This window comes from Sminthopsis crassicaudata, chromosome 3 (genome assembly GCF_048593235.1).
Source record: "Sminthopsis crassicaudata isolate SCR6 chromosome 3, ASM4859323v1, whole genome shotgun sequence".
NCBI lineage: Eukaryota > Metazoa > Chordata > Mammalia > Dasyuromorphia > Dasyuridae > Sminthopsis > Sminthopsis crassicaudata.
The window spans coordinates 344,430,865-344,455,093 of NC_133619.1; the positions used below are offsets into that span (position 1 = coordinate 344,430,865).

A 24,229-nucleotide genomic window follows, 5' to 3' on the forward strand; every position below is an offset into this window, starting at 1 on the left:
AAAACTTTAGTCTGGCCTGATCTTTTCTGGAAAGCATGCAAGTTATTTTTCTCATCATCTTTTCCCTTTCTAGAAGTTAATTAACAAGTAATTCCTTCAGTTAACAAGCATTTATTGAGTATTTACTATATGCCAGGCATTGAGCCACTTTGTCACCTCACTGCCCATACATATGAGATATATGGAGAGTAAATAAAGAGATCACAGAGGTAAGGGGTGAGGAAAAGCTTTCTTTTTTTAACAAAATGATTCAGAATTTTGTCGGGAATTAAAACCAGTCTCATTGATCTATGGTTTTAGATATTCTTTTAATATTTTGGAAAATCAAAATGGTGGTGAAGCAGATAGAGTGCTGTGTCTGGAGGCAGGAAGACTTATCTTCCTGAGTTCAAAGTTGCCCTCAGACACTGTGAGACCCTGGGCAAGTCATTTAACTCCATTTGCCCCAGTTTCCTCATCTGTAAAATGATCTAGGAAAGGAAACACTCCAGTATCTCTGCCAACAGTTGGCCATGCCTAAAACAAACGAACAACAACAATCTCTCTCATTTTTCTTTCCTCACCTGAAGATGTAATTCAGGCAGGGCAGATGACTTGAATTCATCAAGAACAGACAGAACCTCTCTTACTATCTTCTAATTTATCTTGAATATCACCTCCTCACTGGCTATTTTTGTGTTGTCCTTTCCATTCCAACAATCATTTTCCTTGGCAAACAAGATAGAAACAAAATAGGAGTGGGGCAGCTCTCTCTTCTCTCTCTCATCAGTTATAGTCATATTATCCACTCCTAAGAAACATTTCTATCCTTTTTAAAAATCCTCCTCCTTTCCCTAATATAGATTTCCATTCACACCCCACCTACCACCTCCACTTTCTCATTGTCCTTAGCTTCCCTTACCAGCATCAGCTCATTCTGAGCTTTAGCACTCTTGGCACTATTTTTACAGGACTATTCCACAGTTCTGTACTTATTCTCTGTTCTCTGGCCTTGGTTCATCTTTTACATATGTCTTTTAAAAATCTAAATTGGTTAATGATTTCCCTGATCCTTCTTGATCTCTTTTAACAACTCTATTTCTTCCCCATGACAAATTATTTCTTTTTGTGTCTCCAGAATATAATTCTTGAGGACCTCCTATTCCTCCTAGCCAGGCTTACTCTAGAATTGTAGTGTAATAAATGTACACACTCAGAGGAACCATAGATAGAAACTTCCTATCTCTAATTCATCCTTTACTCAGCTACCAAAATAAACTTACTAATGCATTTGTCTGACTCCTTTGCTCAAAAGCCTTTAGTGGGTCATATATACTCAAGGATGAAGCAAAACTTTTCCACTTGGCAATCAATGAACATTTATTAAGCACCTGCTGTGTACTGGGCACTGTGCTAAGTGCTAGGGATATAGAAAAAGGCAAAAGACATCTCCTGACTAAAGAGTTTACAGTCTAATGAGGAAGAAAGCATGTAAACAAATATATACAAAGCAAGTTATATATAGGATAAATAGGAAATAACTCACAGATGAAAAGTGCTAGAATTAAGAGGGGCTAGGAAAAAACTTCATGAAAAAATAGCATTTAAGTTGGTTGTTAAAATCAGAGAAACCAGGAGTTAGAGTTGAAGGGGATAAAGCATTGCAGGCATGGGAGACAGATATAATACTAGGATCAGAGAGATGCAGTGTCTTGTTCACTGGCATTTAAAACCTTCTACAAACTGGGCTTCAACCTACATCTCCATCCTCAGTTGATATAACTTCACTTTGACATACTCTTAAGTTCCATCCACATTTGATTATTGACTGTTCCCCAATTTGACATGCTGTCCCTTACCTCTATGCATTACTTTCAGACTGCAGTATACTCCCTTTCCATCTTCCTTCCCCTTTCTCAATTATTCTTTCCTTAAAGGCTCAGCTCAGATACCACTTTCATTGTGAAACTTTCTCTAAAAATGTTCTTAGAATACATTGAGGAGGGCATATTTTCACTATTACAATGAACCATATGTAATATTAATTTGTGTTTATGCTGTACTTATGCTGCCCCCATTTCTGCACTTCCTTGAAGGGAAAGAATATAATTTTTTTTTTTTTTGATCCCAAGACCTAATACCTAGGGTAACTTAAACATACTGAGACTCTTAGAAAATGTTTGTGGAGCCTCGAATAGAATACAACAGTGAACATATATGTAATTTGGTAAGTAGAAGGTACTAACTAGTGAAAATAGATGGGTGAAAGTGATTGGTTTGATAGGTAAATGATTTAGAAGGTTGAATGAATAAAAGGAAAAGTAAGTCAGCTAGCTCTTGAAAAGAATAATGCTAAGGAAACATAAGGAGCCTAACAGATTAGACTCATAGGTCTGAAAGAAGCGGGGGCCAGCCTAAAAGTAATAAAACTTAAATAGAGACTTTTACTTTAAAAAAAAAAAAAAAAGTACACGGAACTTCTCCAGGTAACTGGTGTTCATAGCAATAGTTCCAAAACTGGAGGCATAGAACAAATTAAGATGTGTTTTCTATAAGAACAAAGCAATGTGTCCAGAGGGGAAAAACGTGGAGTTCTAAGTTGACAGGATGATATTTTTTTGTTATGTCTTCAATATTGATGCAGTTCAATAAATATTCATTGTCTGTTCAGTGATGCTAGATAGCACAGTGGATAAAGTGCCAAACCTAGTAATCAGGAAAACTATTTTTCCCGAGTTAATATCTGGCTGAAGACACTAGCGGCGTGACCCTGGACAAGTCACTTAACCCTATTTGCCTCAGTTTCCTCATCTGTCAAGTGAGCTGGATAGGGAAATGACAAACCACTCCAGTACCTTGGCCAAGAAAACCCTAAATGGGGTCATAGAGTCGGACATGACTGAAACGACTGAACAACTGTGCAAGATGCCACTGTTTACGATACTTGCAAATAAAAAAAAGCTTAATTAAATCTGTAAAAAGTACCTTTTGGAGGGGGGGAAATGATCCTGAGGGCATGCAATTTAAATTTACATCACTGACACTGAATCTTTATTAGATTATGTTAATATTTATTTTTTGATTCGGGAAGATGTGTGCTTCAAGTTCTGGCCGATTCACTTTCACTAAGCGCCTAGGGGTGGGGGACTTAGAATTTAAGGTTCTCTGACACAGGCTTCCCTTAAGGTCCCCCCGATAAGTTTCCCACTTTTAGTCCACCTTAAAGCCAGCTCACTGGAGCTCCAATGGCCGGATTGGGCTATTTGTGAGAAGAAAAGCAGGGGGGCGGGAGCTGGGAGAACGAAACCAGCTGGAGGTCAGCGTCCTTTCCCCAGTCTCCCAGCTGGACCCGAGGGCTTGCTCAGGCATCCCGGCTCTGTGGCTCCCACGTCTCTGCCGACCACTGGGGTGCAGAACGCCACGAAGGCCGAGGGGCAATGCTGAACTCCCCCCGCCATTTCCATGCAAGGCTATTTTTAGCCGCCGCTGTTGCAATATAAAGAATGTTTGGCGTGGGGAGCTCTTTGCAGAGAGGGTGCGTTGTCACTTTAAGGAGGAGCTGGACTTCAGGGGGTGGGGACAGTTAGTGGAGGGGCTGAGGTGGCCTGGGTTTCAACCACTACCTTGGGAAGACCGAGGTTGTTGTGTGTGTATGTCTGTGTGCCTAAAGACTCCTTACTAAAAGGGTTTGCAGAAGACTCCGGGAAACGACCATGGATTTGTTACGGGAGGCCAACTGATTTTCCTAGCGCCAGCGTTAGGCAGTGATTTCACCCGGGAAGGACTGTGCGACAGCTGGCTGGCGTGGCTTTGGGGGTGAGTAGCTCTCAAAATGGGGGGGTGGGAGGGAGAAAACTGCGAAAGGCAGCGAAAAGAATCCTTTGATTTTTGCCTTTCCATAGCAAAAAGGACTCCGAATGAACAAGCCGCAGCATCCCCCTATGATGAGAGCTTGTGCATTGTTCAAGGGCAGGATGGGCACCGTTCACCCTATCTCTTCCCCTCTCCCTGTGAATTGTGGTCACGCGTTTCAATCAGTGTCCTCTTGTGTACATCTGACCACAGGATTTTGCATTACTTCAAGCGCGTGTTATGATGCCTGATTTGAGAGAAAATAAGAGAAATGAACTCATCCCTCTACCCCAGCCCCGAAAGATGCTTCGGGAGAAGCTCTAAGTTGAAAACAGTAGTCCTTTGCCCAAGCTGTGAGGAAGGGTATATGTATCAGGGAGAAGTGCTGAACTTGGGAGCTCTTTTAGTGGACTGGAAGGATGAAATGGCAAAGTGCTGGTTTTTATTCTCTCTTTTGAAAGTGAAAATAATGATGATAAAATAATAGCTGTAATTAGCCATTCCTCAGAGCAATTAACCAAAGCAATACTTTTTTTTTTTTAAACCCTATAGCACTGCTCGTTTTCAAGCCAGAGAAGCATGTGGCTGGCTTTTGGATCGACTCTTTGGATTAGTGGAGCTGGTTTCCTTGTCAATCTCAAGGCCTAGGTTATATCCACGTTTTGAGGAACCCGTCAGAGGTGAGATCCTGTCATTCTAGAATTGTTCCTTCCTTTCCCCCTTTCTTCCCAACATCAATGGGTATTTCTCCTCCAGAATCCACAGGCTTTTATTGACAAAGCCAAAAAATTGGGGCTTGGAGGGGTTTTCCATGAAGTCACTGGAAAGAACTTTCTACCAAAGGTTGCTTTAAAAAACAAACAAACAAATGAAAAACCGCCAATGCTTCAAATAAAGGGGAGGAAAGTAGCTGCTTTTGGAGTAAATGGAACATTCCAAGTCTGGGGAAGATTAGTTGTTTGAGTTTCTAAATGGTAAATCATCTGTGGGTTAAAGCCTAAAGTTCATAGTAGTCTCTCTATGAAAGAAATCCTTAGCTAGTGAAATCGTGAAATTCTTTTTCTTTAAAATGCCTTCTGCAACCTCTTCTGCCTGAATATATAGCTTGACCCTAGTTTTTTCCTATCATTTTTCAGTGTGGTATGTTTTTTGCTTGAAGTGATCCAATAAATTTCATTTTTTGCTTAGACATTTATTCTGATTTGTAACATGAAGTTCTAGAACTCTGCTAATGATTTTTTATCAAGTTCTTTATTTTTCAAGATGATTCAACTTGAGAGTAGATTATGATTTGTGGAAGCAGGTCTGGCTAAAAAGGACAAATCAGGATCAATGGCTCCTTCTGGACAGATTGCTTAGAAAATCTCTTCTTGGATTCACAATAACAATTCTAATAGCTTGTATTTATACAGTTCCATGAGTCAGGAGGCTTGGGATTTTTTTCTTAACCCAAGTTATTTATCCTTTCTAAAGATTCCACTTTCTTATCTATAAAGTGATAAGACTAGAGGTCCCTTCACTGTTTTATGCTTTGTCTTACTTGATCTCTGTGGTGACTCTGCAAGGTAGGCAGTATCAGCGATGACTCCCCATTTTACAGAGAAAACTTAGTGACTTGCTCAAGATCCTGTAAGATGAAGAACCTTCCCTTCAAGCCCAGGTCTTTTGAAACTAAGCAAGTTGCTCTTCCCACTATACTGCTGCAGCTTCTTTCTTAGGTGACTGTTACTATTTGAGGTACAGCTGAACCAGGAGGCAGAAAGAGTTCAAATACTACCCTGATTCTTTGTTATTATGGCTATGGACTCTTAGTTTCCTCATATGTAAAATACAGCTTACAAAGTGCTCTGCTTTTTATTCTTCTCTCTTGTGAAAGTGAAAATAATGATGATTAAAATAATAGCTGTAATTAGTCATTCTTGTAATTTTACATATGTAAAATATATAAAAGCAGAATGTAAAATATAAAATAATGCCTAGAATAATACCTGTAGTGACCCATGAGTTAATGAGTGAAAAATGTTTTCAAAACTTTAAAGCACCACAGAGATACCATTTATTATCATTATAAATTTATTATCATTATAAATTCCTAAATCCCAACCAAAGCCACATGCCAGACCAAAAAAGAGAAAAAAGACTTAACTCAGAGCAACTTCATTCCTCATGGGTACCTCCCAGCAACTCAAGGAAGGAGAGACCAATAGCAACCAGAGAGATCACTGTCTATGGTTAACCCACTTCAGCTTACTGTACTTAAGTTACTTAGACATCTGAGCTGTTCTTTTTATAAGCCCAGCCCTATGTGGGTGTGTTATGATGAGTGTGATTTCTGAACGAATGGACTGGATATTTTCCAGGGCCTTCTTGTTGGTGAGCTTATTTGTCTAGTCACTGAATATTTAGTATGGCTCATAGGTGGCAATGGTGCAGCTATCCAAGAAACCAAGAAGATGTATTTTCTGCAGAAGGTTTTGATCTTGTAATCATAAATGAAGGTTGAAATAATTTCTGCTTTAGTGACCTTTCATTAGGTTAAGAGCTTTAGTTCTCTAGTGGAATAGAAGGGATTAAGCCCCTATAATGTGCCTGATATTGTTTTAAATACTGGGGATTCAAATTAAAAAAATCAAGGTAACACTTTCCTGTTAAATAACACATTCTGATTGGGAGTTCATATTATTATGTTCAATTAAGGGCAGATGGAAAGCCCAGGTAGCACTTGGTTTCTTGTAGGTAGAGTAATACTCTCATATCATCCTAAAGGACTTGAATTTTATCAAAGATTCAAAGTTGTAAGATTACAAATGTCATTTTACAGATAAAGAAACTGTGACCAAAAAAACCTAAGTGAAATTCCTAAAATCATTATGGCTAATACATAATAGATCTAGGATTAAAATCCAGGTCCTCTAAACATAAAACCAGTGATCTTTCTATGACAACATGTAATCAGTGAGTCATTGTAAATGTGTTGCTGGAGAACCAAATTCACTCATATTTTCAGTTCTATATTTCTAGTGAAAATCTTACCCTGCACTACAATATATTTGCTTTGGCTTTAGAAACCACACATTCTTCTTCTCCTTTCTACCTTTCCCCCACCTCTTACAATTTTTGTTGTTGTTTGGAGAGAAAGAAATATAAAGAACATTCACTTGTTTATTTAAAGATAGTATATTAGTTGAGGGCACTTAATTCCAGTTTCATTAAAACCCCTAAGGATCCACAGAAGAGCTTTGAAAGATTCAGAAAGGTTCATTAGCAGGGCTTTTTGCCTGAGATGGTTATTCCCTGGGTCATGCCCATTGGACCTTTGACTTTTATTATGTTTGTAGGAACTAAAGCTGAATGATCACTAGAGAGCCCTCAGGGTGTGCCCTTGTGGCATTGCCCAGTGTTGTAGACTTACTCTTTCAAGTTATAGTTGTAGATTTTTCTCCCAACTCTCACTGATGGGTTGAGTTCCCAGAGTTAGACTGGCTATATCATCCTCTTGGGATTTTAAGAATAGCTTTGAGATATCAGAAGACATCTTCTAAAGCCATTGGCTCAAGTCACCATAGGTGTTCTTCCTTCCAAGATTATCAATTCAGAATCAATTTAGTCAGTTGGTCTTTAAGTAGCTCTTAGGAATATTTATCAAAGTGTACAATATGAAAAATTGGTGCATTCTCTTCCACAAAAGCATAGAGTCTAGGAAAATGAGGAAGCATATAAAGGTGGGCAGCTCCTTGCTTCTGTAGGCCCTTTTCTCCCATTCTTGAGAAACTCAGAAAAGTTTCCTTGGGTATGAAGTAGTCTCATTGCTCCTGGTAGTGCTTTGAATCTAGGTTGGATCCTGATGATTCAGTCTCTGGTGCAGTCAAATTCCACTAACCTGTCCCCCAAAAATCATGATTCTCATGTAGCATCATTCTTGTCAAATGTTTTTTTCACACTTAATTGAAGATCTTTTTATTGATTGAGACATGAACTCATCTGATTATTTTATTAGAATCTAAATGGGGTACAGTAACTTTAAAACTCACCCTCTTTCCAAAGTTATCATGTAGCATTTTTTAAGGGCAAAGTAGGCATGGAACTTGCCTAGAGGGATGGTGATGGAATGGAAATATACTTGAAGAGGAAGAACGAGTATAGCTATGCAATTTTAAGTAATATTACACTGAATATAACAACTGATACAGAAAATGCTAAGCACCTAGTAACTTAGGGGCCAGAATTTATTGAGTCCTTCATAAAACTATGTATAAGGTGTGTTGTCAGTCCGAAGTACTTTGCTTATAAGATTCCATATAAGCTTCAAGAGCATAATTATCCAGCCAAGACATAGGCCACATGCCTTTTGTCTTTGATGAACCTATAGAATATAAGCCCCGTTGAAACAATTTATTTCCCATCTCACTATCTTTGTTGTCTTGAATATAGTAGATATTTAATAAAACCCTATTGAATTAAATCATAAATGCACATTGAATGAAATGTTTAAAGCTTATTATGAATTCTCCACATAACCCAAAATATATCCTGACTCTAACTTCCTGGTCCTATCTTCTCTATTGCCTGCGTCAATTTGTACACAGGAAAGGTAGAATAAGATTTGGTCTAATACCCACCTGTGTTTTGATCCACTGACGAGGAGGAATGATAGTATTTAGTCTGAGACTAATCATATCCTGCAATTGTTTTAGAAAGTTAGCAAATTTCTTAAGAACAGCCTAGCTTGTTTAATTTAGTTCGTTCATAATGTCAAATGATTATTTGAAATTGATCAAACACAATCTAGACATCTTGATCTTCTTCTCTATACATTTGTTGTGTTAGAAGTGAAAAGTATGTTTACCATTATAATCTAAAGCTAGAGCCCACTGATCCTAAAGGGGTTCAAAAATAGTCTTAACTACTTCACAGACTCCAAAGAAGATTTGTCAACTTGGATAAGAAGCAATTTATCTTTATTTTCCACTAACTTCCAACTAAAATTCAGCATTTCCTCCAATTATTGAAAAAGATTCTGAAAAAGGAAGCCAGAGGTTTCATTCACTAGGTTGGCAAAAGAATCAATGATATATTTTATTTAAAGTGAAGGAAGGAGTAAAAGAGGGAGGGAAGGAAGGAGGAAGATAGGAAAGGAGGGAGGGAGAAAAGGAGGGAGAGTGGAAAGGCCAAGAACCCCTGGTCCAAAGCAACATTGTAGTTCTGAAATGCCTGCTTGATACGTGAGAATTCCAGTAAGTATCTGTCTACCAATGGAGATCTAAAAGAAGCAACAACTGTTTCTCATTGAAGCTGTGGAGTTCCTTGAAATCTTACAGCATTTCTTCAGTGTTTTGTATGTTTAGATGCATGCATGAGAAGTATGGGGAGGAAAACTTGGTCATTATTAAATGATTAAGTGTTTACCATATGCTTAGAAATTTTCAACTAAGAAAGACTTTCAAGTGCCAAACTGCTCTCTTCTGGAAGTAATACCAGCCTCTTCAAAAGAAGGGTTGATAGCCAGTTTAGCATACTTTGGCAAGGACTCTGCTTTGCAGTAAGCCCTTTATCCTAAATAGTGGAAAGTACATTAAAAAGAGTGTTGAACTATCACTGTCATATAAAATATGAAATAACCTCTGAGTTTGTTGAAGGTGGAACTATTTGTATTTAGAGGTATAGTGAAGGTGTGTCTATGGGCCATACATATCCTACAGAGATATATTGAGAAGTCTTTAGTTTGGTATTGCCTACTTATTCTGTAATAACAAAGTTCTTACCTCCTAGAATTGTTGTGAGGATTTTATAGGATCATATTTCTGAAATGCTTTGTGTATACCCTTTCCTTATCCCTCCCCTTAGTTAACTGTTGTCTCTGCTGTTACTACTATTCAATAGTATCCTATTTAGTTTGGGATCCTGTCTTGATGTTGTTTACTAGCCAGTCAGAAAAAAATAACATTTTCTAACTGATCTAAAAGCAACATTACTTCAGTGATTAGTTAGCTATATTGCTGCTCAGTCTCAATGACATTCTCATTAAATCAGATCTTGAAGCTGAATCTGACAGATTCTCCCATTACTACTGGCTAATCTGGCAGATTCACCCTATCATTCCTAGTTCATGGAGGTGGCTGTTGAACCTTGGTTGAGGCTGTTGAAATAGGTGCTATTAAGTGACTTACAGAAACTTATCCTCATTTGAGAACCTGAAGGTAGTATGATGTGGTACAAAGAATCTAAGATCAAAATACTTTGATCTGACCTTGGTTCAAATTCTTGCTCTGCCTCTCTTATGACTGGTGTAACAGAAAGTGGAGGTGCTATGCTCTATTTTTTATTTGAAGCCAACTCTGTCTTGGGTTACCTCTCTGGGCTTTTGAACTTCTTATCTGTAAAACCCTCCAAATCAGGGGGTCCATTAACTTAATTTTTTTTGATAACTGTAATTCAATGTAAACTTTATACTGTTTCTAATTCTTTACTACTACTACTACTACTACTACTACTACTACAAAAAATGTTGCTATAAATAATTTAGTATATATGAAGACTCTCTTTCATAGGATATATACCTAGCAGTAGGTCTCTAGGTCAAAAGGAATGGATATTTTAGTCACTTTCTTAGCATAATTTTAAATTTCTTTCCAGAATAATTTGACCAATTTACAGAAAAAGAAATTTCTAAAATAATCATGACCTTAGGGCAGGGGTTCTTAACTGAGAGTCCATGGAATAGGATTCAGGAGGTTAATAAACTTAGATGGGGAAAAAATACATCTTTATTTTCAATAACCTCTAATTGAAACTGAGCTTTAAAAAAAAAGTATTTAAAAACATTGTTTGGAGAACAGGCCCATACATTTTACCAGACTTCTATGTGTCCATGATACTTTTTTCTGCATTATATTTTAATTTATTTTGTTAAACATTTCCTGAGCATATTTTATTTATTTTTAATTTTTTTCATATTTTAACAATTTTTATTTTTATGCTGAAATTAATTTCCAAATAACATTTAACAATTCAATATACATAGGAAGGGAAGGGGATAGTCATTTATATGATATTTACTGTGTACCATATGTCCATGATACTTAAAAAAAATAAATACCTTCACTTTTCTTTTGTCAGCTCATTTCGACTCATAGATTTTTATTTAAACATCTTTTAAATATATCTGTCATATTAAGACTCCATATAGATGCAATGAAATAAACAAGCTCTAAAGGAGCTAGCAGCACAATAATGGTTATGATAAATACACAAGTGACTAGAATACAAGGGAGAAAAATGTTGATAAATGTAAAACTATAAAGCAAATGCTCTAAGAGTTCAAGGAATGGAAATATCACTACTATTTGTTTATTTTTGAGTGAAGAGGGATTAGATATAATTTAAGATTATATTTGATCTGTATCTTTGAAGATGGGCAGCTAGATGGCAGAGTGAATAGAGTGCCAGGGAAGACTGGAGTTCAAATTCCACCTCAGATACTTAAGCTGTATGACTCTGGGTAAGTTATTTAACTCTGTTTGCCTCAGTTTCCTCATTTGTAAAATGATATGGTGAAGAAAATGGCAAACCATTTCAGTATCTTTCCCCAAAAAAATAAACAAATGGGGTCACAAAGAGTTGGACATGATTGATATAACTAAATAACAGCAAGAACCCCAAACATTTCCACAGGTGGAAATGTAGTTGAAAGCATTCTCAACTAAGGCAAAAAAATTCCCCAATAATATTAACAAATGCATGGAGGCAGAAAAGAAGTCATATTTGGGGGAAATGAGTGGTTCAGTTTTCATTGAGGCAGGATCTGTTTTGTGTTTTGCCTTTGAAGCCTTAGGACCTAACACAGTGCCTTTCACACAACAGATACCTAATAAATGCTTGTTGTTTGGATTAGATTAGAATGTATAAAATAATGCATTAAAAGAAGTAATGAATGTTTGGAGTCACAGTTAAGGATTGTGTTATAAAGGGCTCTGAATGTCAGTCTGAATCATTTGAACTGATTATAAGATTTTTTTGTGATTTCCTTTAATGCTAATTCCTTCCCTTTAAGATTTTCTCAAATTTATTCTTTCTGTCTTGTTTGTATTCATTTGTTCACATGTTATCTCATCTATTAAATTGAGTTCCTTCAGGTCAGGGACTAGTTCCTCCCTTTCCCCAATCTACCCCCATCTTTCTTTGTCTCACAGGGTTTAAGCACCTGATGCTTAATAATTGCTTATTGACTTGACTTGTGAGTCCATTGCCTCGTGTGTTATATTTTACCTCTCCAGGGATAGATCCATGTCAAAGTGCATCTGAACTCTTTTCCAATAAGTTGGTCTTGACTTCTAATTTCCTATTTTCTAGCTTTCTCCATAACCACAGAAAGAAGTAGTAGGAAAGAAAAGAAAGACACAGAGTTTCCTTTTTCCTGCTTATCTTGTTCTTTCTTCTGTGCAGGAGAAAAAACAAAATCAGCTAATACAAATATCTTTGTTCAGAATATGAAATCCCCATGATATTGTTCCCCTAACAAGGAGACAATTTTCTACTTCATTCTTTATAGTTTCCTGCCTTCCTTTAGTTGTTTGCTTTGTAGCTGAAGTCAGGTATAATTTAATTGATATCCAAGAATTGTACATTTTTTTCTTTTAAAAGTTTTAAATTTATACATATAATTTTTGTATTACCTTTATATTCTGAGGATTATCTAGAAAACCATCCTTTCTAGTAAAGATTTTTAAAAGGAGAGGAAAAATAACCAATAAAACAAAACTAAACATTGTATAAACAGCATGTGCAATATTTTACTTCCATAATATCCTGCTTTTTCAAAGAAGGGAGAGAAATGTATGCAATTTTTATTTTTTTGTTGTTCCAATTATGTTGTTTTATATATTTTTTGGGGTTTTCTACATATTTCACTTTGCAACAATTCATATGATTCTTCTCATGTTTCTCTGAATTCTTTGTATTCATCACTTTTTGTGTCACAGTAGTTTTCCATTCACAGACCACAATTTGTTTGAACATTCCCTAATTGATGGGCATCTACTTTGTTTTCATTTCTTTGCTAATGTAAAACATGTTGCTGTGAATATTTTGGTGTATGGAGGACCTCTCTATCTTTGACTTCCTATTTGCTCTTTTTTTGAATAGTTCTTCCTTCTTGGACTTCATAAGAAACTTTCAACAATAACTTCTGTTAAAAAAATAAAATAAAATAAAAGCAGAACCAGTTATCTCACAGATCCCCTACGTATCCTGAGGCAGAAAAGAACTTTTGGAACAAAATCTAAATAAGATTTTTCACTAAACATTTACTCTGGTTTCATAATAGCCTAGGTTAATGAAACCCACATACACAAATTTAGCTAGATGGCCATAAGAAATTGTGACTACCTTTTTCCAGAGTTACCAATAAGATGCAAAGTTGCTAGATCTGACTGTTTCTTTTTTCCTTTTCCTGAGCTTTTCTTTCTTCTATGCCTTAATGAAGGTGTTGATGAGCAATGAAATAGGGAAAGACAGAATTAAAGCACAGAGATTTGGAGAATTGAGACTTGCCTCTCTTTGGAAAATGTTCTGAGACTGATTTGTCAGAGATTATTTCCCATTTATTAATATTGAATTATAGAGATTTACACATCCTCTGTTAATATTTAAAAACTAGATTTTTCCTTTTCTTTTAAAAAAAGTGAACCAGTCAAATAGCATTTATTAAGCACTGACTCTGTGCTAAACTGTGGTGTACAAAGAAAGGCAACAGACTACTCCTGAATACTATTATGTTCAGAAAAGCCTGGAAAAACTTAAGCAAACTGATGCAAAGTGAAGTGAACAGAACCAGGAGAACACTGTACACACTAACAGCAACATTGTGTGATGATCAAAAAAGATTGACTTAGCTATTCTCAGTATTACAGTGATCCAAGATAATTCCAAAGATCTCATGTTAGAAAATCTAGAGAAAGAACTAACAGAGTCTGAATGGATTAAAGTATACTATTTTCCTTTCATATTTTTTTTCCTTTTGTTTTATTTTGTTTTGCTCTTTCACATCACAAGTAACATGAGAATATGTTTTAAGTGATTGCATATATATAACATATAAAATTGCTCACCATCTTAGGGAAAGAGGAGGAGGAGAAAGGAGGGAGGGAGAAAAATTTAGAACTCAAAATTTTATTTAAAAATGAATGTTAAAAATTATCTTTATGTGTAATTGGAAAACTATTGGAAAGTATTTTAAAAGGGGAAAAAAGACTGAGAGCTCACAGTGTAATGAGGTGGGAAGGGAAGGAGATAGGCAATGCTAACAACGTGCAAATAACTTTAAAAATTAGTTATATAGGTTATATAACTATTAACTTGCATATAGAGATGAGATATGCAAAATAAAGTGGGAGTAAACTCAGGAAACACAAAGATTCTGGAGGACTGAAAGACTTCATGAAAAAAGGTAGGACTTTAGCTGAGATTTGAAGGGGAAAAGGGAAGCCAGAAAGCAAAGATAAAGTAGGAAAAAGTTCTAGACCTGGAAAATCCTTTGAGTAGAGTCATGTATGAGGAACTTCAAGGAAGCAAATGTCATTGGAGGTCAGAACATCGGGGAGGGTGATGTGAGAGAAGACTGGAGGAAGGTGCCCCAGAAATGAAGGACTTTGAAAGCCAAAAAGAAGATTTTATATTTGATCCTGGAGATAATAGTGAGTCATAGGAGTTTATTAAATAGTGATATTGTCAGATCTGTATTTTAGGAAGCTCAATTTGACATCTGAGGGGAAGATTGACTAGAGTAGAAATATTAAGTTATGTACCAATAGCAGTAGTTTAGGTTGCAAAATAATGAATTGCTGCACCAAGGTGGTTGAAGTGTTAAGAGAAGAGGGAGTGCCATAATGTTGATGTTGGGCAGGGGACCCCAAAAGTTTGAGTTCCCACCAGTGGTGGGAGGCAAAATATTTGCAGGCTCAAACTCATTTCCTTGTCAAGGGGCAAAGTTTATTGTAATTGTAATGTCAATTACAAGCACGCTAAATTCCAAGAGAATTCAGCAGAGAAACAGAAGCTAGGAGACACATTTATCCAGTTTTGTATCACTGACATGTTAATTCTGTGGCTCAGAGGAATGGTCTCCGGAATTTGATTGTCACTGACCAGATTATCAGTCAGCAATGAATTGAGGAGTAGTCTAGTCAGAATTAGACAGATTGGACATTCCTGAGGCAATCTCCAAAGCCTGAATATTTAGAATTACTGCTTTATTGTTAGAACAAAGGCCCCCCTAAAATAAGAGGACCACAAAACATTGCTATATTACATCAACAACACAAATCACCTAGATTAGAAATGAAAAATATTTCCACACGTTTGGTCTTGTGTTTACAAAGCATCTGAACAGATTATGGAAATTTTTCCTTTGATAAGGTGGGGGGTGTGATTGAAGATGGTGGCAAGGGGGCATTACTTTCCAGCTTTTTTGTTTTTGGTTTGGAGGTTGTGCCCTTGTTTCTCAGAACATTTTTCAATAATAACTTTAAATCAGCTTAAAGCTTCCACATCTTCAGAATTTCATAATACCCTCCAGATCATTTGAAATAGCCTAAATGTCTTAAATAGAGGCTGGGGAATCTGGTATAGATAACAGCAGTAAAATGTGTATGTAAGTATAGTTTGACTTTTTAAAGCTATCTTGTTAGTTTTCTTTTTATGTCTTATTCCCTCTGGGGTCCCACGACCCGGTGAAAGCTAACTCCTGTTTCTGCATAGAACTATTCATTTAACCTTCTGCTCTGCAACATTAAATTTCATCTCTCAAGGTCTTCTCTCAATGCTGGCTTTATTATAACCAGAATGATGGAGGAAGGGTGGAGTTAATGTGCCAAAGCCTCAGGGCCTTAGTTAAAAAGCAATTTCTGTAAAACGTTTCTTCTTAGTCCTTCCTCCTTGACTTTTTTATCTAGTTCATCCTCCTCATTTTATGGATAGGATATTGAGGCCCAGAGAGGTTAATACCTTGCCTGAGGCACACAGCGGAATTAGTGGCAGAAGTACTGATCCTAGATCCCAGCATTCCTGAGTATTAATCAGTCCAATGTTCTTTCTACCACTCTATATTGCTTTTTTTTGTTGTTGTTGTTTTCTTTCCTGGTTTCCAGCTGAGTACATGGAATTCTCCTTTCCCACCCCCTCTCCTCTCAATCAGTACAGACTGTGTATCTTGCTGGGATAGCAAGAAAGTCCGAGTCTACTTATCTAGGGAATGGGTGGGTGTTTCCTGCATGTTTAAAATTTTACTGAGGAAATCAAAATAAAGAAACAAAGCTTTCATTTTACCTCTGGACTCTATAAACAAGGGAGGGACCAAACAATAGAAAGGCAGGAGGAGGGAACTGATCATTTGGCAGCTCAGCAAAATAACTGTGCTAATAAAACACCCTAATACAAAGGCTGATACCTGGAAAGTGAGGTGAGGTAGTTAGCATTTATAGGAGAGGTGTTATCATGGTGCGTTGGGGAAAGTTTTGGTTGCTGGGATGTTTTGACTTTAGTTTCTGCTCCCAAGCTAACTAATTGTGCAATTTGGGTTGAATCACTGCTGTCAGTAAAATGGGATGGGAGTCCTTTCTATCTTAAAAATTCTATGAGATTCTATAGAATTGACTTTTTATTTGAAGGAGCATAAAGCTACGAACTGGAGGTATATGAAGAGATTACTCCTGCTGATCTGTGTGTCAGAATATATAGATTAAAATTCACTATCTGACTTCCTAGCTTCTGTTTATATGTATATAAAAGAAAAAAAAAAAAAAAAAAGCCGGGAAGCGTGGATAATAATACTTGTATTGCCCCTATTTTTGAGTTGATTTGAAAAAAAAAACAAAAAACAAACAAACCTTAAAATAACAGAAAGCTAAATCTAAGGGCTTTTTCTTAGCCTTCTTTAACCTTATTGTGGCTTTTCACACTGTTGGGGGGGAAAAAAAAGACCTTTCCTCCAAGACATTCTCCTCTTTGGGTTTTTGTTCTCTCGTTCTTTTTCTACCATCAGGGTCATGTACAGCTCCTTTGGTGGATCATCTTTATGATTCAAATTTGGCCTCAGACAGTTATTAACTGTGTGACCCTGAGCAAGTCACTTAACCCTGTTTGCCTCACTTTCCCACCTATAAAGTGAGCTGAAGAAGAAAATGTCAAATCACTCTTTTGCCAAAAAAATCCCAAATGAGGTCAAAGATAGTTGGACATCACTGAACCAAATGAACAACAAAATTTCATGTCAGGCACACTTCTGAGCTTTGTCCCAGGCCCTCTTCATCTGTCTATAGGACAGCTTATCAATGCCTAGAGCCATATTATCTCCATGCAAATGATTCCCATTTCTCAATATTCAATCCTCACCTCCCTGTGTGCTGGTATTATATAGGCTTCTCAAAAACAACATACAAAAGAATTTATCTTATGCCCCTAAAGCCAGACCTTTTCCTAACTTCTCCATTTCTTTTGAAAACACCATCATCCTTCATTCATTCACGTTCAAAACTTCAAAGTTATCTTATATATTTCACTCTATTTCATGTAATATAGTTAATCAGTTACCAGTTCCCGTCAATACAGTTTTGGTGACAACTCTTAAGTCGGTCACCTTCTGTCCATCCACAAAACAACCACCCTGGTTCCAAGCGTCTTACTTCTCATGTGACCTATCATAGCCTCCATCTTGGTCTTCCTCATTTCAACCCCTCCCCTCTCCAAGTCATCCTCTGTGCAGCTGAGAAATTGATATTCCTAAAGCTTCAGTGATTTTCCTTTTCTTTAGGATAAAATCAAACTCCTTTTTTTTTTTTTTTTCCTGAAATAAAGTCTTTTGCAATCTGGTTCCAATCTCTCTTTGCAGACTCGTATTACTCATCTTCACTCAGGCTGCATTTCACCCAAATTGTCCTATGTGCTATTCCCTGTACACAAAAGTCATCTCCCACCTTTGCATGGAATGTTTCTTTTGTCTAAAATGCTCCCTCTCCTCTTCCTTATGGGATCCCTTTGCTTTGGTCAAATTCCATTTCAAGTACTGTTTCCTAAAAGAGGTTTTTCCTCATCTTCCCTATTCTAAGTGTTCTTCCTCTCAACCCATCATCCATGCACAAATATACTGTACTTATTCCATTCGTATTTTGCACGTTTATGTGCTCCTACTGTATTCTCTCAGTAGAATATAAGCTTCTTGAAGGCAGAGTCCTTTTCATTTTTGTATTTCTCTCTCACACCCAGCATATGCCTGTCAAACAGCAGCATTCACATCCAGCTCTTCTTCATGACCCCATTTAAGGTTTTCTTGGCAAAGATACTAGAATGGCTTGCCAATTCCTTCTCCAGCTCATTTTACAAATGAAGAAACTGAAGTAAATAGGATTTGTGATTGGCCCAGGGTCACACAGCTAGTGAGTGTCTAAGGTCAGATTTGAACTCAGATTCCTGACTCTAGGGTTGGTGCTCTATCCACTGTACCACCTAGCTGCCCTTCAATAAATGCTAGTTGAGTTCAATTGAAAGCTATTGTTGGGGTGAGAGTTATTTACATGTCAGTAGAGCCTATGACTTAAGTGGAAACCTTGAGTTGGTGAATGATTACAAAACTGATACTTCTAACTATGTTTCCTAAGAATGTCAATCCCAATACAGAAATGGGAGGCTACATACTGGCAACTGTGAACATCTTTCAGCCTTGACTTGCTCTTGAGTGACTTAGTGGAGAATTCCAAAAGTTGGTTAGTTCTGGCTGTTAGAAAAGAAAGGAAGGAAAGAAAGGAGAGAAGAAGAAAGGGAGGGAGGGAGGAAAGGAAGGAAAGAAAGAAAGAGGGAGGAAAGGAAAGAAGGAAGGGAAAGAGAGAGGGAGGAGAGAGAGAAGAAAGGAGAAAAGGAAAAAAGAAAGGGGGAGGGAGCAAAGGAGGCAAGGAAAGAAGGAAAGGAGAGAGGGAGGAAGGGAGGAAAGAAAAGAAGGGAGGGAGGCAGGGAAAGAAGGGAGGGAGGGAGGGAAGAAGAATTAAGCAAGAGAAGGAGAGAGAGAGAGAGAGAGAGAGAGAGAGAGAGAGAGAGAGAGAGAGAGAGAGAGAGAGAGAGAGAGAGAGAGAGAGAGAGAGAGAGAGAGGAAGAAGGGAGGAAGGGAGGGAGGAAGGAGAAAGAGGGGGAGGAAGGAAAGAGGAAAAGAGAGAGAACAGGAAAAAGTAGAAATGAGCCACTGAGTTTAATATTGCTTACCAAAAAGGAGTGGGGGGAAAAAAGAATCAGCCATTTCTACAAATTCACCTGAATTGCCTGGGACTCATAAACAGACCTACAAAAACAAGTCCAAACTGCTCAGCAGCTTGGTTTCCAGTGACAGGTTACATAGCTACTTGGAGTCAAGAGCTGTGACCCAGCCCTGGTGAATAGTAAGATATAAACCCTGGATGGTTGCTCTGCCCCATTCTCTAGGTAGCTCTAGCACAAGCAGTACCTCAACCTCGAGGCTATCCTGCCCAGCCCACATTAGTGGGAACAAACTGGTCTTCATGTAAAATGTTATGAAAATTGAACCAGAGAATATTGGAGAATTCAAAAAATTAAACATGAGTACCACGGAGAGCAGGGGGTTAGTAGTATGAACAGACTGCAACATATAAAAAATAAGGAAACTTTAAGAATTGGGAGAAGGAAAAGATGCCATCAGAGTAATCTGTGAATAAAAATGATAAAATAGATTGAAGGACAACCTGGGAGGCGGCCTCTTTGGGATTCTCTCCGTGTCCAGAGCAATGAAAAAAGGCCTCTAGCACTTTGGATTGAGTTCTTTGGCAAACTTATAGGAGAGGATGTACGGGGTTTTCACAGTTCAGTAGGCATGGAGGGATTGCAATCTGCACTATGGGATAGAATATTCAAATGACAGATTCATTTAACTATTTTGAGACGAAGATAGGGAAGGAGGGAGAGAAGGAAGAAGACAGGAAAAGAGGAAGAGAAAGAGGAGGGATGAAGGAACCAAACAGGCAATTTATTAAGCACCTAGTATGTTCCAGGCATTACACTAAAGACTTCACAAATGTCATCTCAAATGAGATTATTGTAAATGTAAATGATTCCTTACAACAATCCTAGAAGGTAGGAACTATTATTATCCCCATTTTATAGTTGAGGAAACTTAGGTAGACAGAAATCAAGTGGTCACAGAACTTTCCAGGTCACAGAACTAGTAAATATCTGAATTCAGATCTTCCTGATTCCAAGTGCAGCTCTCTATCTATTGTTCCATTTAGCCACCTGAGAATATTAAAGAACTAGAATCTTAAGGATCATTTATCTAGTCCAGGGGTTCTTGGCCTTTTGTGTGTGTGTTATAAACTCCTTTTTCTCTCTGTTGAAGCCAATCAGTCTTTCTCAGAATCATGTGTTTTTACTTCATAATTGAAGGAAATGCTAACTTTCAGTTAGCAGTTAGTCAATCAAAAAGTATTATTAAGCACCTACTATGTGCCAGCCACATCTACCAAGTGCTGATTGGTAAAAATAAAATATGTATTTTTTGCCCATTTAAGTTTTAATGGACTCCAGATTAAGAAGCTCTGATCTAGTTTAACTCCTCTATTTTTCAGATAAGGAAACTGAGACTTAGGTGAAATGACTCCTACAAGAGAATAGAAAGAGTAGAGTTATGACTTGAACCCGACTTCTATTTCCAAATCAAATACTATTTTCTATTTTAGCTGCCTCTGGGTCATACCACCCCACATAGAGGATATTGCCAGGATAGAGATTATTGTTCTGATCAGTCTGTCCTATAAGCAGGTTATAGAACTTTTTCCCCCTTACCAAGGGGTTAGAACAAGTGAGGTAACTTATTGAACATTGTATTTTGGCTGCAGAAAGGCTCTAAATCCCCACTGCCAGCTTGGAATTTAGCAAATGGGAGGTTATAAAAGCCACTCAGCCTGAATGAGATGGTGCTCAGGATAACAATTGCAGACCTGAGACTTAAAGGGCTATGTCACAAGGAAGATAAATGGGAAAAAATGAACTCCTTGCCAGCAACAAATGCTCTCACTTCCAACTGTGTTGAGAAATGAGGGGGAAGAAGTTATACTGAAAGAAGTTGAAATTGCAAACCATCTCGAAATAGCTTTTTTTTTTTTTTTTTAATTGCTCAATTTGGAAAGGGGAAGGCCAGGAAGACAGTATTGCTTAGTAATCTCCACAATCAAGAAGGACCTTATTTGGGAGAGGAGCTAGAGAAAGAGATTCTGCCTAAAAGTAAGGTCAAGTCCACTCAGCCCTGATCAAATGGAATTAGCGTGATGAAATAGTATGAACTCATCACTCGGAGTCAGAAGAGCTGGCTCTGATACTTATGAGTTGCATGATCATGCAAAGGCCATCTCTAAGTCTCTTTTCTCATCTGCAAAATGGAGATATTTATGATGATTCAGAGTTGTAAGGAAATTGCTTTGGGAATTTTAAAATGCTATGTGAATATGTTTTATTTTTTATTTTATTTTATTATTTTGAATCCATATTTTATTCTCTTGATCCATACTGAGTCATTTCAAAATTGTAAAATTATAGATTTGAAAGGGCCTCTGGAGAAATCCTTCATGTCCCTTTTGTTAAGATATAACCACATTTAAAACATCCCAGACCAATGAGAATTTGCTTAAAAAAAAAAACACATTAAAAAAAGGCTGCCAAGGAAGATGTGCCAAAGCCTCTCTTGGCATGCTATTAGGGTACTTAAAATCTTTGTTTCATTTGACCTAAACTCCCCTTTTGTCTGTTTACCTTTGTTTACTTAGTGAGAGAGCAATTCATTACCAACTTCAAGGGCAGTTAGGTTGCTTATTGGATCGAGTACTTGAAAACCAGAATTCAAATCCTATTTTAAACAGTTGCAAACTGGGTGGTGAAGTGAGTGAAGCACTGATCTAGAGTCAGAAAGGCTCATCTTCATGAGTTCAAATCTAGCCTCAGAGAACAGCTATGTGATCTTGGGCAAGTTATTTAACCCTCTTTGTTTCAATTTCTTCAATGTAAAATGAACTGGAAGAGGAAATAAGAAACCATTATAGTATCTTTACCACGGAAACTCTAAATGGAGTAATGAAGAATCAGACAAGAGTTAAAAAAATAAAGAAACAATCCAACAATAAGTTGTGTGATGCTAGGCAAGCCTCATCTCTCTGAGACTTAATTTCCCCATCTGCAAAATGGAATAATTATAGCACCTAATTTAGATAATATCTACAAGAGATTTTGCTATTTACTTTACTTTAGCCATTGTTATCAACAAATATTTAATAAATACGTATTATATGCAATGGACCTTCCTACCTGAGAACCATTCCCATATTTGAAAACTTCTTGCAGATCCTCTTTCAAGGACTGATTCTCCTTTGTTCCACTTAAATGGGTTTAGGAATATAAGATAGTAGATTTAGTGCTGGATGGGATATTAGGTCATGTCAACCAGTTTCCTCTTTTTACAAGTGAAAACAATAAGGACTAGAGAGATTGAGCAATTTGCCAGAGACCACACTAGCAATGATGAGAACTAGATAAGGAGTATCTAAATGAAATTAGGTTTAATTGAGGTCTAGTGACAGGTTTGGGGTACAGGGAGTCAAACAGAGCTCCCCTGCAACCCCTTTGGATTCGGCGCAAAGATACAGAGTTAAATGAGTCTAATAGCGGCGCAAGAGTCCTCTGTAAAGGAATTTACAGACTCGAAAACCTAGATTGATAAAAGAGGTTTATTATGGGCTTTGGAAATAAGGTTAAAAGGTAGAAAGACACCAGGGCCAGGGCTGGCACCAGTGGGCAGAAATACTTGACATGGCCAGTGTAAGGATGCTGTGTTTAGGACTCCTGCAAAGAGTGGACTCCAGTTTTGCCCCTTTTATAATGGGCGGCTTTTGGTAATCTGAAGGGGCTCATGGGTGAAGTTCCAGGTTGGCCTCTGGCTTGAGCTTCAGCCAGGGTTAAAATTTGAATAGAATTCAATGGGTTTTTAGATAAGGAAACTGTTTGTGCTTGGGGTGGGGGGTTGGGAAACCTGAGCAGATCATTAGAATAGGGGCTGGGACAGCCCAAGTTGTCTCAGATCCGATGGGGGCTGGGAGAGCCTGGATATCCTCCCACTGGAATTCATGGGGGTTGGGAATCAGAAAGGAATCTTAACTCACATCATTGGCAAGGGGCAAATCAAGGATTTTCTTACAGGTTTGCTGGCTTCAAATCCATCACCTTTTCCTCTGCAATTCAGATGCTTCTCTTTAGTTTAGTTTTCATATTCTTTAGTTAGTGCCAGAACCTAAAAAGGGAGGGGGATAGTCTTGTGTATGTAATTAATGCTGTTGGAGTAGAATATTGAAATTCATTACTTGTCAGAGGTCGTAGGATCATGTGAATCAAGTTAAGACAAGCCTTTTGTTGTTCAGTCATTTCAATCATGTCCAATTTGGGGTTTTCTTGGCAAAGATACTGGCGTGATTTGCCATTTCCTTCTCCATATCATTTTACAAATGAGGAAACTGAGGCAAACAGGGATGAGTGATTTGCCCAGGGTCACCCAGCTAGTAAGTGTTAGATCTGCATTCAGAAAAATTAACCTCTTCTCAACCATTCAGTGATTAAACTTCTATTAGACATGGGATGGAAAATGCCATCTATATCCAGAAAGAGAACTATGGAGGCAAAATAGGGCTTGGAGCATATTATTTTCACCTCTTTATTATTTTTTTCTTTCTTATGGTTTTTCCCTTTGTGTTCTAATGTTTCTTGCACAGCATGACAAATATGGAAATATATTCAAGAGAATTGCACATATTTAACCTAAAAAAAAAAAAAAAAAAAAAGATGAGCATGATTTCAGGCAGAGTACTCTATTGCAACATGTAATTGCCCTAAGGCAAGTAAACAAGCATTTATTAAGCACCTACTATATTTCTGGCAAAGTAGTAAGGACCAGAGATGCAAAGAAAAGCAAAAACAGTCCTTGCCTTCTAGGAGCATACAATCTAGTTGGGGAGACAACATGCAAAGAGATGTGCACAAACTCTACATACAGGATAAAATGGAGATAAACTCAGTAGGAAGGCAGTAGTATTAAAGGGGGAGTGAGAAAAGCTTCTTTCAGAAGATGGGGTTTTAGCTGAAACTTGAAAGAGGTGAAGATGAAGAGGAAAGCATTGTAAGCACAAGAGACCTCCAATGAAGTAACATAGATTCAGAAGATGGAGCATTGGAGCATTTTGTTCTAGGAAAAACAAGAAGGCCAAGGTCCCTGGAGAGTAGGGTCCCTAGAAGGCAATAAGGTGTAAGAGGAAGTGGGAAGAGCCAGGTTATGACGAGTTTCAAAAACCAACAGAGAATTTTATATTGGATT

General features: G+C 37.5%; 1 protein-coding gene across 3 annotated transcripts in view; it reads left to right on the plus strand.

Moving 5' to 3' along the window:
* The first annotated feature begins 3,286 nt into the window (after positions 1-3,286).
* Positions 3,287-24,229, plus strand: part of MRAS (muscle RAS oncogene homolog) — a 113,067-nt gene continuing 92,124 nt past the window's right edge. For 2 of the 3 annotated variants that reach the window (XM_074301633.1, XM_074301635.1), the window contains exons 1-2: positions 3,287-3,795; positions 4,384-4,511. The gene's annotated coding sequence lies outside the window, so the exon portion shown is untranslated. The remainder of the gene's footprint in view (positions 3,796-4,383; positions 4,512-24,229) is intronic. The other variant, XM_074301634.1, reaches the window with a different exon arrangement.